Source organism: Anastrepha obliqua, chromosome 6 (genome assembly GCF_027943255.1).
Source record: "Anastrepha obliqua isolate idAnaObli1 chromosome 6, idAnaObli1_1.0, whole genome shotgun sequence".
NCBI lineage: Eukaryota > Metazoa > Arthropoda > Insecta > Diptera > Tephritidae > Anastrepha > Anastrepha obliqua.
Window position 1 is genome coordinate 61,251,269 of NC_072897.1, and position 14,026 is coordinate 61,265,294.

Consider the following 14,026-nt stretch of genomic DNA (forward strand, 5'->3'; position numbering starts at 1 on the left):
ATCGATTCTAGTATTAAAAAACTAATCTCACACAAAATTTCAAGAAGTATAAAATATGTTGGATTTTGTGGTCATGAGCTCTCGGTCTATAACGTGTTATGTGGCGACGTCAGCGGTGGCGTAGTAAACATTCCTTAACTCCCCCTCTTGTTAAGATAAAGTGTCCTCACTTTTTACTGTTGTTGTGTTGTAAGGCGGATCAATTCCGCTTCGTATATTTCGCTAGGGAGTTTTCTCCTTTTTTCTTCCTGCTTTATTTTGTAGCATTGGCATATTTTGGCCGAAGAGTACACAAGGAGTGCTAGAGTTGCTAGGCTGAGAATGCTATACAATGTGAACTTTACCGGATGTTCTTCTATAGGTATAGTGTATTTGTACATTTTTTGCATATTCGTAAATTTGTAATCTGACTCGGAAGTTAGAATTTTTGGGATCTCTAATTGTTCGTTAGTGTGAGAATGGATTGCGTTTTTTGTTTCTTCGTGATGGTTGAGATATGTTTTTTCGTCGATGTTTGTGGATATGTTAAATTCGATAAGTTTCGGTCCTTTAATTGTATATCCATTCCACGTATGTTTTCCATCTGTGATGATATTACCGTGATCTAATACTAATATATGTTTATTGTTTTCTTGAATGATGTTCCATTTAGCTTCCTTATTTTCCCAAAGTGGTATAGTACAATTATCATCTGCCAATTGTTGACATACATTCATTCTTACATAGTTTCTACATTTAGCTACTCTAGTATATTTGTTGTTACATTCAGCAATATGCTTGTCAGTAATTATTTTTCCATGTCGATACATTAGCGGTGTTATATTATACAATTTACATTTGTTTGTTTGAAGTGGATATTTATAAATAGTTATTACGCAGTTTTGGTATAGGCAAATATGTATATCTGCATATTCTAGTATATTTATTATGGGTGTATCAAATTGTTCATTTGTAGTTATTTCTTCAATATCATTTAAATTTAAAGTGCCTAAATAAAAATTTCCATTTTTTGCAAAATTGATTGTATTTGTGACGGCTACAAGTTCTTAATAGATTTCGTTTATTACTATTTTTTCTGTTATTGATTTCAGATCTAAGGTTTCTAAGATGTTTTTATATTGAGAATTTATCTTTTGTTGTTGGTTGTTGTTTTTAATAAATTCATTGAGTCCTGTCTTAATTTCTATTAGGTCGTCGTGAGCTGGTGTTCCTGTTATACATTTTAAGATTGAACTTAAGAAATTTAACGATCTCTTAGCTCTATGTGAAGTTGATATAAGCTGCAATTTCAAGGTTTCTATCCTGTTTATTAATAAAGTTCCTTCCTGATTTTCATCTGTTGTGTACCTGTTTCTTATTATTTTTTCGTATGGTGCTAGAATTGTACTCAGGTTAGCTATGTGGTAGAAATATTTTGAATTCTCAATTAAAAAGGATGGATCTGTCTCTGATACCACATATTTTTTGTTATTCAAATCAGTTATTTGGTCACTGTTAGCAATTTCCAAAAGTAAGACAAATATTATTGCGATTCTGCACATTTTGCTTGTTTTCTAATATTGTCTTTGTGTATAACTGTCTCTCTTGCTGTTAAAATTGTGTCCCCACGATCTTCTTCTACTTTATGTTTATTATATTTCGTTACTAATTTATTTTTTTTATCGGTTTTTACGTATATGAAGTCACCTTTCTTTGTATGTAATTGTGTGTCTGTTTTTGTTATGATATTGCAGAAGTTTATGCTGTTTGTCGATTAAGATGTCTTTTATCTCGGGGTATTTTTCTCTGTTAAAAAACCCTTCCTCAAGTTTAAACCCTGTTGTACTGCTTCCCGGCGTTTAATAGTTCTTCTCCCGGTGCCGTATGATTTTCCTGTGCTAGAGCTGTTGATAGTTCAATTAGTGTACTGTGTATGCGCTCAACTTGAGCTTTCGTCGTTGAGTGGTATACTGGTGTGACTGAGTGTTGTATATGTAGTCTGTCGTATACTGATTTAGTTGTATGTCTATTAAACACATTCTCATTATCTGTCATTAAATATTTCATGTTAGGGTATATTCGTGGCATTTTACTTTATTTGGAAGTTTGCGTAGATAACAATATTTGGAATATTTACATGTGGAACTAATGTATATGTTGTTATTCATGTGGAATATGTCCATTTGTATATATTCGCCTACGTGTGTTGGTATTGGGGGTTTACCTATTGGTTGATTGTTAGGGTGCCTCTCGTATTTGTTTTGTAAACATACTTCGCAGTTTATTGCTTCCTTTTTACACATTTCTCGAATAGAAGGCCAAAAATACTGAGTAAGTATTTCCTGTATGTTTTTTTTTATAATTCCTATGTGCTCTTTTGTGAGTTTGTATGATAATCTGTTTTTGTTCGTTCGGATCAGTTACGTCTTGAAGTTGTGTTTGTGCTACAACAATTTTACATGTGGCGAAAATGGAATTGATATCGTTTTTGAAATGAAATAAAATTTCTGCATCTAATTTTAGAGCATTTCTTACTCCTGGTCGCATAATTGATTTTAAACTTGAAATTAGGGTCTCTTTATTTTTATAATAGATTATATGTCGTGTATTATTTGTAAAGATAGTCTGCGATACAATTTCGTTTTTATTTGCGTCGTAAATTGATATAATTTGGTTGCGGAAAAAGTTTAAAGGTTGTTTGACCCTCTTAAACTGATCCACGGGTGAGCTTTCTGTTAAGTGTTCTGAGCAATCAGTTATCGTATTTATTTGTTGCCTTGAGATAGCATCAGCGACTACATTCTGATGTCCTGGTATACTAATTTCGCACCTTACTCTTCTATTAAAATCTTCCATCCTTCTAGTAGTAGAAATAGAGTACATTAAAGATTGGTGATCTGTATGTATTGTTAAATTAGCGATTCCATATAAGTAATTTATTAATTTCTGTAAGGTCCATAGATGGCTAGAAGTTCCTTTTCGTTGGTACTGTAATTTTGTTCAGTTTCATTGAGTGTTCGTCATACAAAAGTCAGGTCAAAAGGTTTTGTGAAGTCAGGTTGATAAAGTTCTACTTGAGCTTGAAGCGCATTCTTGATTTTCTCGATAGCTTCTAAAGCTGCCTCATCTAATTTAACTTCGCACTTTTGTTTCTACTTACTATTGTCGCCGCGTAAATGTATGGTCGATGGTTTAGTGATTGCTGCAAATTTTTGAATAAACTTCTTGTAGTAGCTAGCTAGCCCTAGGAAGGATCTAACTTCTTTTAATGCCTCTGGGATAGGATATTCTTTTATTGTTAGGATTTTCTTGGGGTCCACCGTTATTCTATTGTGTTTTATTATATGTCCTATGTATTCGACAGAGTTCTGAAAGAAGTGTGATTTTTCGTTAGAGATTTTCATATTGACATTATGCAAAGCGTTTACAATAGTTCTTATATGCTCGACATGTTCTTCGGTTGAGGAAGAATATATTAACACGTCATCTATGTACACTAGGGTGTCCCAGGCTACAAGGGGGAATTTTTTTTTTCGGAATTTCAATACGCACACCCTTTATTTTTTTTCCATTTGACTCTAAAAACTTAAATATAAAATACTATTGAGATCGGATGTCATTAACCCGTGCCGACTTGATGTCAAACTTTGAGTTTAAAAGTTAGTATGAAAGCTATAGGCTCACAGTAGAGAAAGATTTAATTGAATTTTTAGATTAATTAAATAAATAAATATAAAACACATATTTCGTATTTATTTTCTTTTTATTATAAAACATCGAATTTTCTTTTCAAAGTTTGCTTTTTACAGTTGGGATATACCTGTCGGTGTTCTTGTACGCAACGTAATAAAAATTGCTTTTGCTCCTCTTGAACAGTGATCAAACCATGGAAGTCTTGCATTAACTTAACCGCTCTTTCTGCCGTATCATTAACTGCTTTCAGTCCTAGCAGCTTCTTTTTAGCCTGTAGAAACGAATCATCATTTGAACACGAAGAGGGGCACTTGTTCAGAAAACTGTCGGCAATCTGGAGTCGATTAAACAGGAACTTGCTTTTGACAGAGACGAAGTCATCAATGTTTCTCTCTGAAATTAAAACAGATAGATCTGTTATAAATTATACCTATTAGCAAACTTAGTCATAGAACAAAATCAAACCTTAATTAACGTACCAAAAAGTGTTTGGTTTTCTCTAGTTAAGTTAGCAATCATTCTTACTTTAGTTTCTAGATCGACATCAGCATCAAATAAAGCCAGAATAGATACTTCATCTGTCAAATACCACAAATGCTGGCAAAACTTCTGCAAAGCTGCTTTTGAAATGCTTTTGTCTATTGTTTCGTAATTTTTCATGGCCTTCAAAAAACACAAATCCTGATACGGCGCCTTTACTGCTAAAATACATTGGAGCCAGGGGTTTACGTAGGATGTCACGATGAACAGACATACGTCCAACAGAGCTGCCTTATCCTTGTTTGAAATTCTGAATTGAGAGCTAAGTAACGATATTTTTAATGAATAAATGGCTCTCGCCATCCATCGAGCCTGGTGCATAGCACCTGGAGGCCGAATCTTATATTTCTTTTCTGAATCTCCGCCAAGAAATATAATTGAAAGCTCAATTAATTCGCGATAGTCATCTCTGGACAGTTACCGTGTCCGGGACCTTGTTTTGAAAATCAATTTTTATAGCTTCAGCCCGTTCTTTTCGCATTTCCGTACGAACTCTATGGATGGAGGACTTGCTTATAGGGAATTCATCCGTATTGTGACCCAGAGCCTCAATAGTAGCTTCAATTATAAAGACAGAATCCCTCACACTTAATTGACACCTGTCTAATGCGGCAACTAACTTGGGAGTTATAATATTTTTCCGCATAGAAGTTTTATCAGGCTGAGAGGAGGCTTCTCTTGCGCTGGGCCTATTTTCTTCTAATTCTATTACTTCAGAGTCAGAAGATGACTTTTCTAGTGGTGGTTCGCAAGATGATGTTGATGGTGCTAAGGATGAAAAATTTTTAGCACGTCGCTTTTCCTCCTCGATGATTCTAAGGCGCGTCCTTTCCTCTTTTTTTGTTAGTTTTTTGTCCACTCCGGCTAAGTGACCGGGCCGACCTGGTTCTCTTTGGCGCTGCAAGAAGATCTTATCTTCATTTATTTTAATCGATTGAAGAGCATTGGCATGTGCGATGTCAAACAAATTGTTTAAGTTTGAAACAAACTCCTGTCGACGCTGTTCAAACACTTCTTGAGTTTTTTTCGCATTTTTTTGCAATTCTCTCCAAAGATAAGTTAACTAGTTTCTTAACACGGTGAGATATTGATCTGGTCGGTATACGTGCCTTTTCCCAATAAATAATATAATACACTCACGAATTGTGAGATTTGCACTTTCATTGACACTCAAGTTCACTTCGCGAATATTATAGAACAAAACTGCCAGTACTTGCCCGTTAGAGGGAAGTTTAGAACCGGTAATTTGATGTTTTACGTCCCCTATTAAAAATATCTCCTTTTTGGAACTTCGTAACTCCACCGACATGTTGACTACACGAAAAACCCGCGATTACTAATAAAACAAACAAGTAATTACACGCAATCAATCCGACAGTTCGCGCGCGCCGTACGTTACAAGTACCGTTAGGTTTCCGCGCAACTCGGCACGGGTTGCCGTGATTCTAAATAGACGAAACTTTATTTTTAGATGTTTTGAGACCATTCGAACAAAATAAGAGGGTGTGCGTTAAAAAAAAAACACTTTAATTTTTTTGGGACACCCTAATGTACACGTATGCAAATTTTCCAATGTACTTGCGGAGAATATCAACTACGCATCGTTGAAATATTGAGGGTGCATTCTTAAGCCCAAATGGCGTCCTGATAAATTCATACTTAGCGCCGTTTACCGAAAATGCGGTTTTCTCTCTGTCTGATTCTTTTATTCGTATTTGGTGGAATTCGGATTCCAAATCTATAGTATAAAATATTTTTGATTTCCCCAAATTTTGAATAGTCATATTTACGTCTGGGATAGGGTATCTGTCTGTTATTGTTTGTGCGTTAATCTTCTGATAATCTACAACCATCCTTCTTTTGGGTTTCCCGTTTTCATCGGTGCCCTTTTTTGCGACTGTCCAAATCGGAGAGTTGTATGGACTTTTACTTGGTTGAATTATCTGATTATCGTATTCCTGGATTTCTTTATTCACAAATTCATTATCTGACATGGGATAAGGGTACTATGTTTTCCAAATAGGATCTTCATTATTCGTTCTAATAGTTGCTTGGATAGTTGTGGTAAACGGTAAGTTTTCACTAATTTCGTAATTTTTTCTCATTATTTCCCTAATGTCATCCTCATATTCTGTATTATTTATTGTGTCATTTATTTTTTGTTAATTTTCTACCTTCACAACTTTCTTTTGGTACTTTAAACTGTAGTCGAATAAATTTATTTCCGCTTTTCTATGTCCTTGTTCAGGTCATAGTATCATATCAAATTTTTGTAGCTCATCAATCTCAAAAAATGGCAAGTGATGACTATACAAAGTTATAATTTTTTTAGATTTTAATAATGAATATCCGCGAATAGTTTTTGTTTTTATAAGTTTAATAGACACTGACTTACCAATATTACAGTTGATACTTATATAATTATTTGTTGATCCTGTGTCGACTAAGATTTCAACGGGTGTGCCTGTAAGACCGCACTTTGTTTGAATGTAGGGCAGCCCGTTTATTCGCCTAAAAAAGTACTTCCGCTTTCGTACTGTCCTTCGAGGTGAGATATAGTAGATTCTGCCTCTGTTTAATGCGTTTGATTGATCCTCTGCTGCTTACGTTGATTGAAGTTTTGTAAGGATGGATTTCTTTCCATTTTGAAAGGATTCTGGTATCCCTGTTGGTGTTGAGTAGGACGTATAAACTGCCTCGAGTTGTCTATTTCCATAGGTGTTGGTTTATTTATACGGTCGTGGAGGGGAGTAAACTTATTGTGTTGCACTTGTAACCCTGGATTATATGTGGGGCGTTCATTTCGCTGAGGTAAGCGTTCTTCTCCCGAGTGACTTCTTGATTGTTGGACATACCTTGGCTGAGTTTCAAATTATTGGTTATGGTTGTCGTGGTAAATTGTGCTGGCAATAGCATATGCATGCTCTAAGTCCTTTGGGTTGTGGCTGTACAAGGTTCCACTTGTGTATCTGCTATTCAGTCCCATAATGAATGTTCGAACGGCTTCTTGGTTAGCATATGTCTTCATGTCTTCGCTGTTTTGTTCATGCGATATTACAATTTTTGAAAGCGCAAGATTAAGTGCTTTATTAATTTCGCTGTGATATTCGGATAAATTCTTTCTTCCTTGATTAACCTTTTTCATCTCATCTAATAACACATACAAAGGTCTTTGGTCCGCAAATGTATAGTCCAATCGATTTATAATCGAATGAAAGTTTAATTTCGTGTTATGATTGCATAGTACAGTAGGTTCTGTTTTTATGCGGCTTTTTTTTATGCGGTTTTGAAATAGTGCGGTTTTTTTTTAAATTACAAAATGCATGTCGACCTATCGGGAATTGTACATATAAACAAGATTCTAAACCAGCTAAGCAAAAACTCATCACAGATTACATCAGAAATGCTAACCCTACAAGTATGGAACCGCCTGCATAACTATCTAGATCAGACCTGTACATTTCCTAAAGTGACGAAAGTGGGTATTGCCTGATTCTATTTCTGACTTAAATTTATTTTTCGATTCTGACGTTTCTTAAATAAAGATATAATTTTCAAAAATACAATATTTTGTTTATGCGATTTTATTTAATTATTTCAGATTCATGCGGTCTATGGAACGTATCTATAGTTATAATATGGGACTAGTGCCCTTTTTTATGCGATTTTATTACATTATTTCAGATTTATGCGGTTTTAGCATTTGAAACGTATCTATAGTTTTACTATAGAACTAGTAGCTTTTTTTATGCTGTTTTTTTTTGTGCTGTTTCTTGCGGAACGTATCTACCGCATAAAAACAGAAACTACTGTATGTGCGGATTCGGCCATAATTCTTGTGTTGTCGCTTCTTTGACGCCTTAGAATAAAGGATTCGGATTTCCTGGCACGTCGTTTGGAAGAATAGCCAGATAGGAATGCTTTTATTCCGCGCTGATCCAGTTTCTTCTGTTTCTGTTACAAAAACTTCTTCGGAAGCTGTTAATATTGTTTCCCTTTTCCAGGAACCGTTTTTTTTTATTTAGTGTTTCGCTTTTTCAGAAACTGTTTTTTTGTCTTTCTCCAAGGCCGTGGATTTTTTATTTTCCTATATTTCGAGGATTTTGGCGTTTAGGTGACAAAACGCATTTAGGTGACAAAACATATTTCTATTTGAATAGAATAGAGTAAAGAAATATCCTGCACAATCAAGTGCTTTCTTTATTAATAGAAATTCAATACTGCTCTACATTTTGTATACTTAGGGCTCTTTATAATACTAGGATACGGCGGCAGATTTGCAGTGGAAAATTGTTTATCAGTCCTAATCCATTGCTTATGTTAATTACTAATATAGCGTTTTTCAATAGGTGCGCTTCAACTTTTTTCCGATAGGGAGGGCGAACGACGCAATATTTTTTATTTTTCGCTTGTCATTTGTAAACTTCATTAGTATACATTTCATCATGGAACGCTACACACTTGAGCAACGATTGCAAATCGTGCAAATTTTTTATGAAAATAATCGTTCTGTTGCTGCTACTTTAAGAGCAGATTTTCGAAAAAATCATCTTCAGTGATGAAGATCACTTTTGGCTCAATGGCTTTGTCAACAAGCAAAATATGCGTTACTGGGTAGAAAGCAATCCACACGTGATTCATGAGGCACCGTTGCATCCCGAAAAAATCTCTGTTTGGTGCGGTTTACATGCCGGCGGCGTAATTGGCCCATGTTTTTTCGTTGACGAGAACGATCGCCACGTTACTGTGAATGGAAATCGATACCGCGACATGATAAACGATTATTTTTGGCCGCAATTGAATGGTATGGACTTAGACGACATGTGGTTTCAACAGGACGGGGCCACAAGCCACACAGCACACGCTACAATTGATTTGTTGAAGAGTAAGTTCGATGAGCGCATTATTTCCAGAAATGGACCGGTCGAATGGCCGCCGCGCTCGTATGATTTGACGCCTCTAGACTATTTTCTTTGAGGTTATGTGAAGTCATTGGTCTACAGTAACAAGCCGGCGACGATTTGTGAGCTCAGAGCCAATATTGAACGCGAAATTGCTGGAATTTCGGCCGATTTATGCAAAAGAGTGGTCGAAAATTGGGTTCAACGATTGGACTTCGTAAAACGTGCACGCGGTAGTCATGCAAAAGAAATCGAATTTCATACTTAAATGTATATGTTCAAACTCGATAATAAAAAAAAAATTAGTTTGAAAAGGCAAACCGGTTGTAATTTATTAAAAAAAAAGTTGAAGCGCTCTTACTGAAAAACGCTTTACTTATCTATTGTTAAGGTGGTTTATCAGTCCTTATGCATTGCTTATGTTATTTACTAATACTTATCTATTGTTTGTTTCGGTTGCTGCCTGATACGGTTTGTATCGCTAATGCATTCGCTGCATGTTATAACGTGTTATGTGGCGACGTCAGCAGTGGCGTAGTAAACATTTCTTAACTCGCGCAAAACGAGTACCTCATACGTTCCTGTCATGGAGATATTAATGTTCTCTGCGTCAATGCTGGTGAGTTTCTCATCAAATTCTTCTACTAACGCTAGTTAAGGAATGATTTTATTCACAAATAATAAATAAAAATAGTTAAGTAAATTCTAAGTATAATTATGCAGGGCTGAACAAATCCAAACATATGTTTTTTAAGAGTAACAAAAGATAAACATATGTTAAGTATACATGTTTTCCCAAACAGCAAACAAAGAAACTAATATACAAGTCGTGTACCTAAAACCGTAAGATGAGGTATAGTATACATATACTATATATATATAATCTTATATATAAAAATGGAGACGTTTTTTTGTGTTCGTTAGTCGCCGATTCACGCCTAAACGCATTCACCGATTTCAATCAAATTTTCACAGATCATTGGTATTGGTCCATAGATGGTTTATGTGAAGTTTTAAAGAAATCGGTAAAAGTATGCGTGCGTTGTGTAAGTGTGAAAAATACAATATTTGCGTGTTTCCCTTATGCGGACATTACGTATACGGAATGAGAATACACGCAAATGAATAGAATATACACAGTCATGAATAACATTGTTTCGATGTCGGGTGCCGTATGCGACTGTATTATTCGTAACGCAATAGTTGTCCTCTCTTTTCTTTCCTTTTTATGCATGCATGACACGGCATCAAAGCACATTGCTTTTTTTTTAACTGGAAAAATATTTTGAGCCTCATTTGAACGTTTTATGATTTAGATAAAATAAAAATTCGTTAAATATATTTGATTCCATTAATAACCATAAGCCTGTATTTTTCGAAGCTCAAAGTTTTTGGACAAATATTGAAACGTTTACTTAAATTAAATGTTAAATACATATATGTATATAAATGCTCAAATGTAAAAGTTTAGATGGATTTAAAATATACGAAATTATTCAGCGGTTGAATCCATACATTTTTTGAAATCCATCATATGGATCGACAGTCGCCATAAATGTTTTGTTTCAAAAATAAAATGTGTTAATTTGATGGTAGCTCGAGTATTAAGATCAGGTTTCTATTAGTATAACTTTGTTCATGGGTTTGCGTAATTTTTCTGTGATGAAAGTCTAAAACCAAGAAAAGAAAACGCGAAAGCCGACGAGCAAAATGTAAAAAATAAATCCTCCTGCATGTATACACATATACTCGAAAAAGTTATGCTAACACTTTTTTCATGCATTTACGTAGACAATTTTATATGGGCAAACGTACGTTTACGAGATAAATGCCTAAAAGCAGGTATAACTAAAATAGCGCTCTCAGGCATTTCTGTTACAATTCTTCTGTAAATTTCATGCTCCAAGTGTTCGAGCATTGGTATAGCGCTGAAGACAAATGCTCAGGATATAATACAAAAATGCATATTTACTTGATTTCACATAGTAATATTATCATTGTTAAAAGAGAACAAGTTTGTATTAGGTAATAATTAAATAATGCAACCTTATGTGCTGCTTTGACGAGTGGGAAACCCAAAATAAATAATTATATTTGTATGTGTGTTTAAAAGAGTTGGATTATTTTGTGAGTGTAAGCAGTTTCAAAGTCAAAGAGTAGTTGCAACATTAAAAAGTACCTGAAACACATTTTCATTTAACAACTAAAATCGCAAATATGAGTGTGTTTTTCATTGTTGTTTTTTTTTTTTTGGGAAAAAATTTATAAAAATAAAATACATTGTGCGTAAAATTTTAATAATCAGTGAAAATAAAAAAACGGTGGTTTCGTTGTTGTTGTTAGCGATTGTAATGCACATTGTAAGTTTTTCATGTTTTTTTGATTAAATTCATTACTTTTCAATTATTTTGTTTTAACTTATTGGAAATCAACTTATGCGGCCAAAAGAATTAGAAATTTAATTTGAACAATAGAAAAAAGAAAATTATATTACTTACTGGAATGGGAAGAGTTTTGCAACAATGCAAATTAAATGTGTGGGATGAATGTGCAATGGCACATAAAAAATCAGTGGAGGCATTGGATAGAACTTTGAAAGATTTACGTAATAATCAAGAAATATTTGGTGGTGCTTTAATATTATTGTCTGGTGATTTTCGTCAAACTTTGCCAGTAATTCCCCGTTCAACACCAGCAGGTGAATTAAAAGCATGTTTAAAGACATCCCATTTATGGAGGCACGTAAAAACTTTGACTTTGAAAACAAATCTGCGAGTTTATTTGCAAAATTATGCATCGGCTGAAGAATTTTCAAGACAACTCCTGAAGATAGGAAATGGACAAATTCCTATTGATGCTGCTATTGGCTTAATCACTTTGCCAGATAATTTTTGCAATTTTGCACACACGAAACAAGAATTAGTTTCAAGTGTTTTTCCAAATATTGCGCAAAATTATCAAAATCACAATTGGTTAGCTGAAAGAGCAATACTGGCTGCGAAAAATAAGGATGTTCGTCAATTGAATGCGAATATTTTAAATGATATGCCTGGTGAGATTCTAACATTTAAATCAATTGATACAGTTATAAATCAAGATGACGCTGTAAATTATTCAACAGAATTTGTAAATTCCTTGGATTTACCTGGACTGCCGGCTCATCGCTTACATATTTAAAGTTGGTGCACCAATTATTTTACTTAGCAGATTAGCAGAAGCAAAAAGGTCATTAATAATCTTATTGAAGCAACAATTTTAAAAGGAAAATTCAAAGGTGAAGACGTATTGATTCCGCGTATTCCGCCGATTCCACCAGATTTAGCTTTTGACTTCAAAAGATTGCAATTTCCAATACGTCTTGCATTTGCAATGACAATAAACAAAGCACAAGGACAATCGCTGGAATTATACGGAATTGGCTTAGAATATCCATGCTTCTCCCACGGACAATTATATGTATCATGTTCACGTGTAGGAAAGCCATCAGTTCTGTTTATTTATACCACAACTCAGGGCAAAACAAAAAATGTAGTTTACGAAAAGGGTTTGCGTTAGTTTAAGTTTAAAATTAACATTAATTTTATGTAAAAAAAGAATAAATACACATAGAGTGAATCTAAATCGAGTGTTCATTATTCATTTATAATTTTGATATGCCTAGCGAAGCAGGCAGAGGGTCCGCTAGTATATATATATAATTGGCGCGTACACGCTTTTTGGGTGTTTGGCCGAGCTCCTCCTCCTACTTGTGGTGTGCGTTTTGATATTGTTCCACAAATGGAGGGTCCTAGAGTTTCAAGCCGACTCCGAACGGCAGATATTTTTATGAGGAGCTTTTTCATGGCAGAAATACACTCGGAGGTTTGCTATTGCCTGCCGAGGGCGACCGCTATTAGAAAAATGTTTTTATTAATTTTGGTTTCATCGAGATTCGAACCAACGTTCTATCTGTGAATTCCAAATGGTCAAATATGTTGGCAGTCAATCCAGTATTAACATAGTGTTAAGACTGTCCTAAAATTAAATTCATAAAAATAAACTTTTATATTTTTCCAAAGACAAGCAAGTCTTTAGCTCGCTTTGCAAAGATTTTCATAGTCTGCAACGCTTATGGTTTCAAGGAATAATTTTGCCGTACCTGTGATTTTATTTCTCGCATTTACATATTTCTGCTTGTCGGTCAATTCGTTTGCATCTGCGTTTTCGTTAAAATTTTTTAGCAGTATACTCTAGCACAATTTTTGCGAAATTTTCAATTGAAACACTCTTATTGGAATCAATGTATTTCAGCACGGGTCGCCGCCTGGATTTGTTTGAATTTTTCCTTCGCGGAAGCTTTCTGCACTTTCTGGGAACTCCATTTCACGAACTTCAATATATTGGGCTACTTTTTCTGCCTCTTTTTTTCGACGTTTTTATCGAATCTCCACTGCTAAATTTCACTTACAACTGTCCGACTTCTTCCTTTCAACTTATAAAATTTTGTTTCTTTTTTTCAACTGTTCAACTTTTTAAATAAAAAATTAGAATGTTCTCAGTTATTTGATTTTCTTTACATCACGCACATGCTTTCCCTTTTTACATTGATTATACGTTCGACGGTTGAACCCCCATGTGAGAAGGAAGACGGTGCTTCCTTGACTATTCGTTTATTTATTTATTTTTTTCTTCTTCTTTGGCCGAGTTTAACAAAGCGTCCGCCGTACAAGCTTCTGCGCCATACGTTAGGACGGGCATGATGAGAGCCTTGTAGAGCATTAGTTTTGTTCGTCGAGAGAGGACATTACTGCTCAGTTGCTTACTTAGTCCAAAGTAGCACTTGTTGACAAGAGAGATTCTACTTTGGATTTTAAGGCTGACATTGCTATCGGTGTAAATGCTGGTTCCTAAATAAACGAAGTCTTTTAAAACCT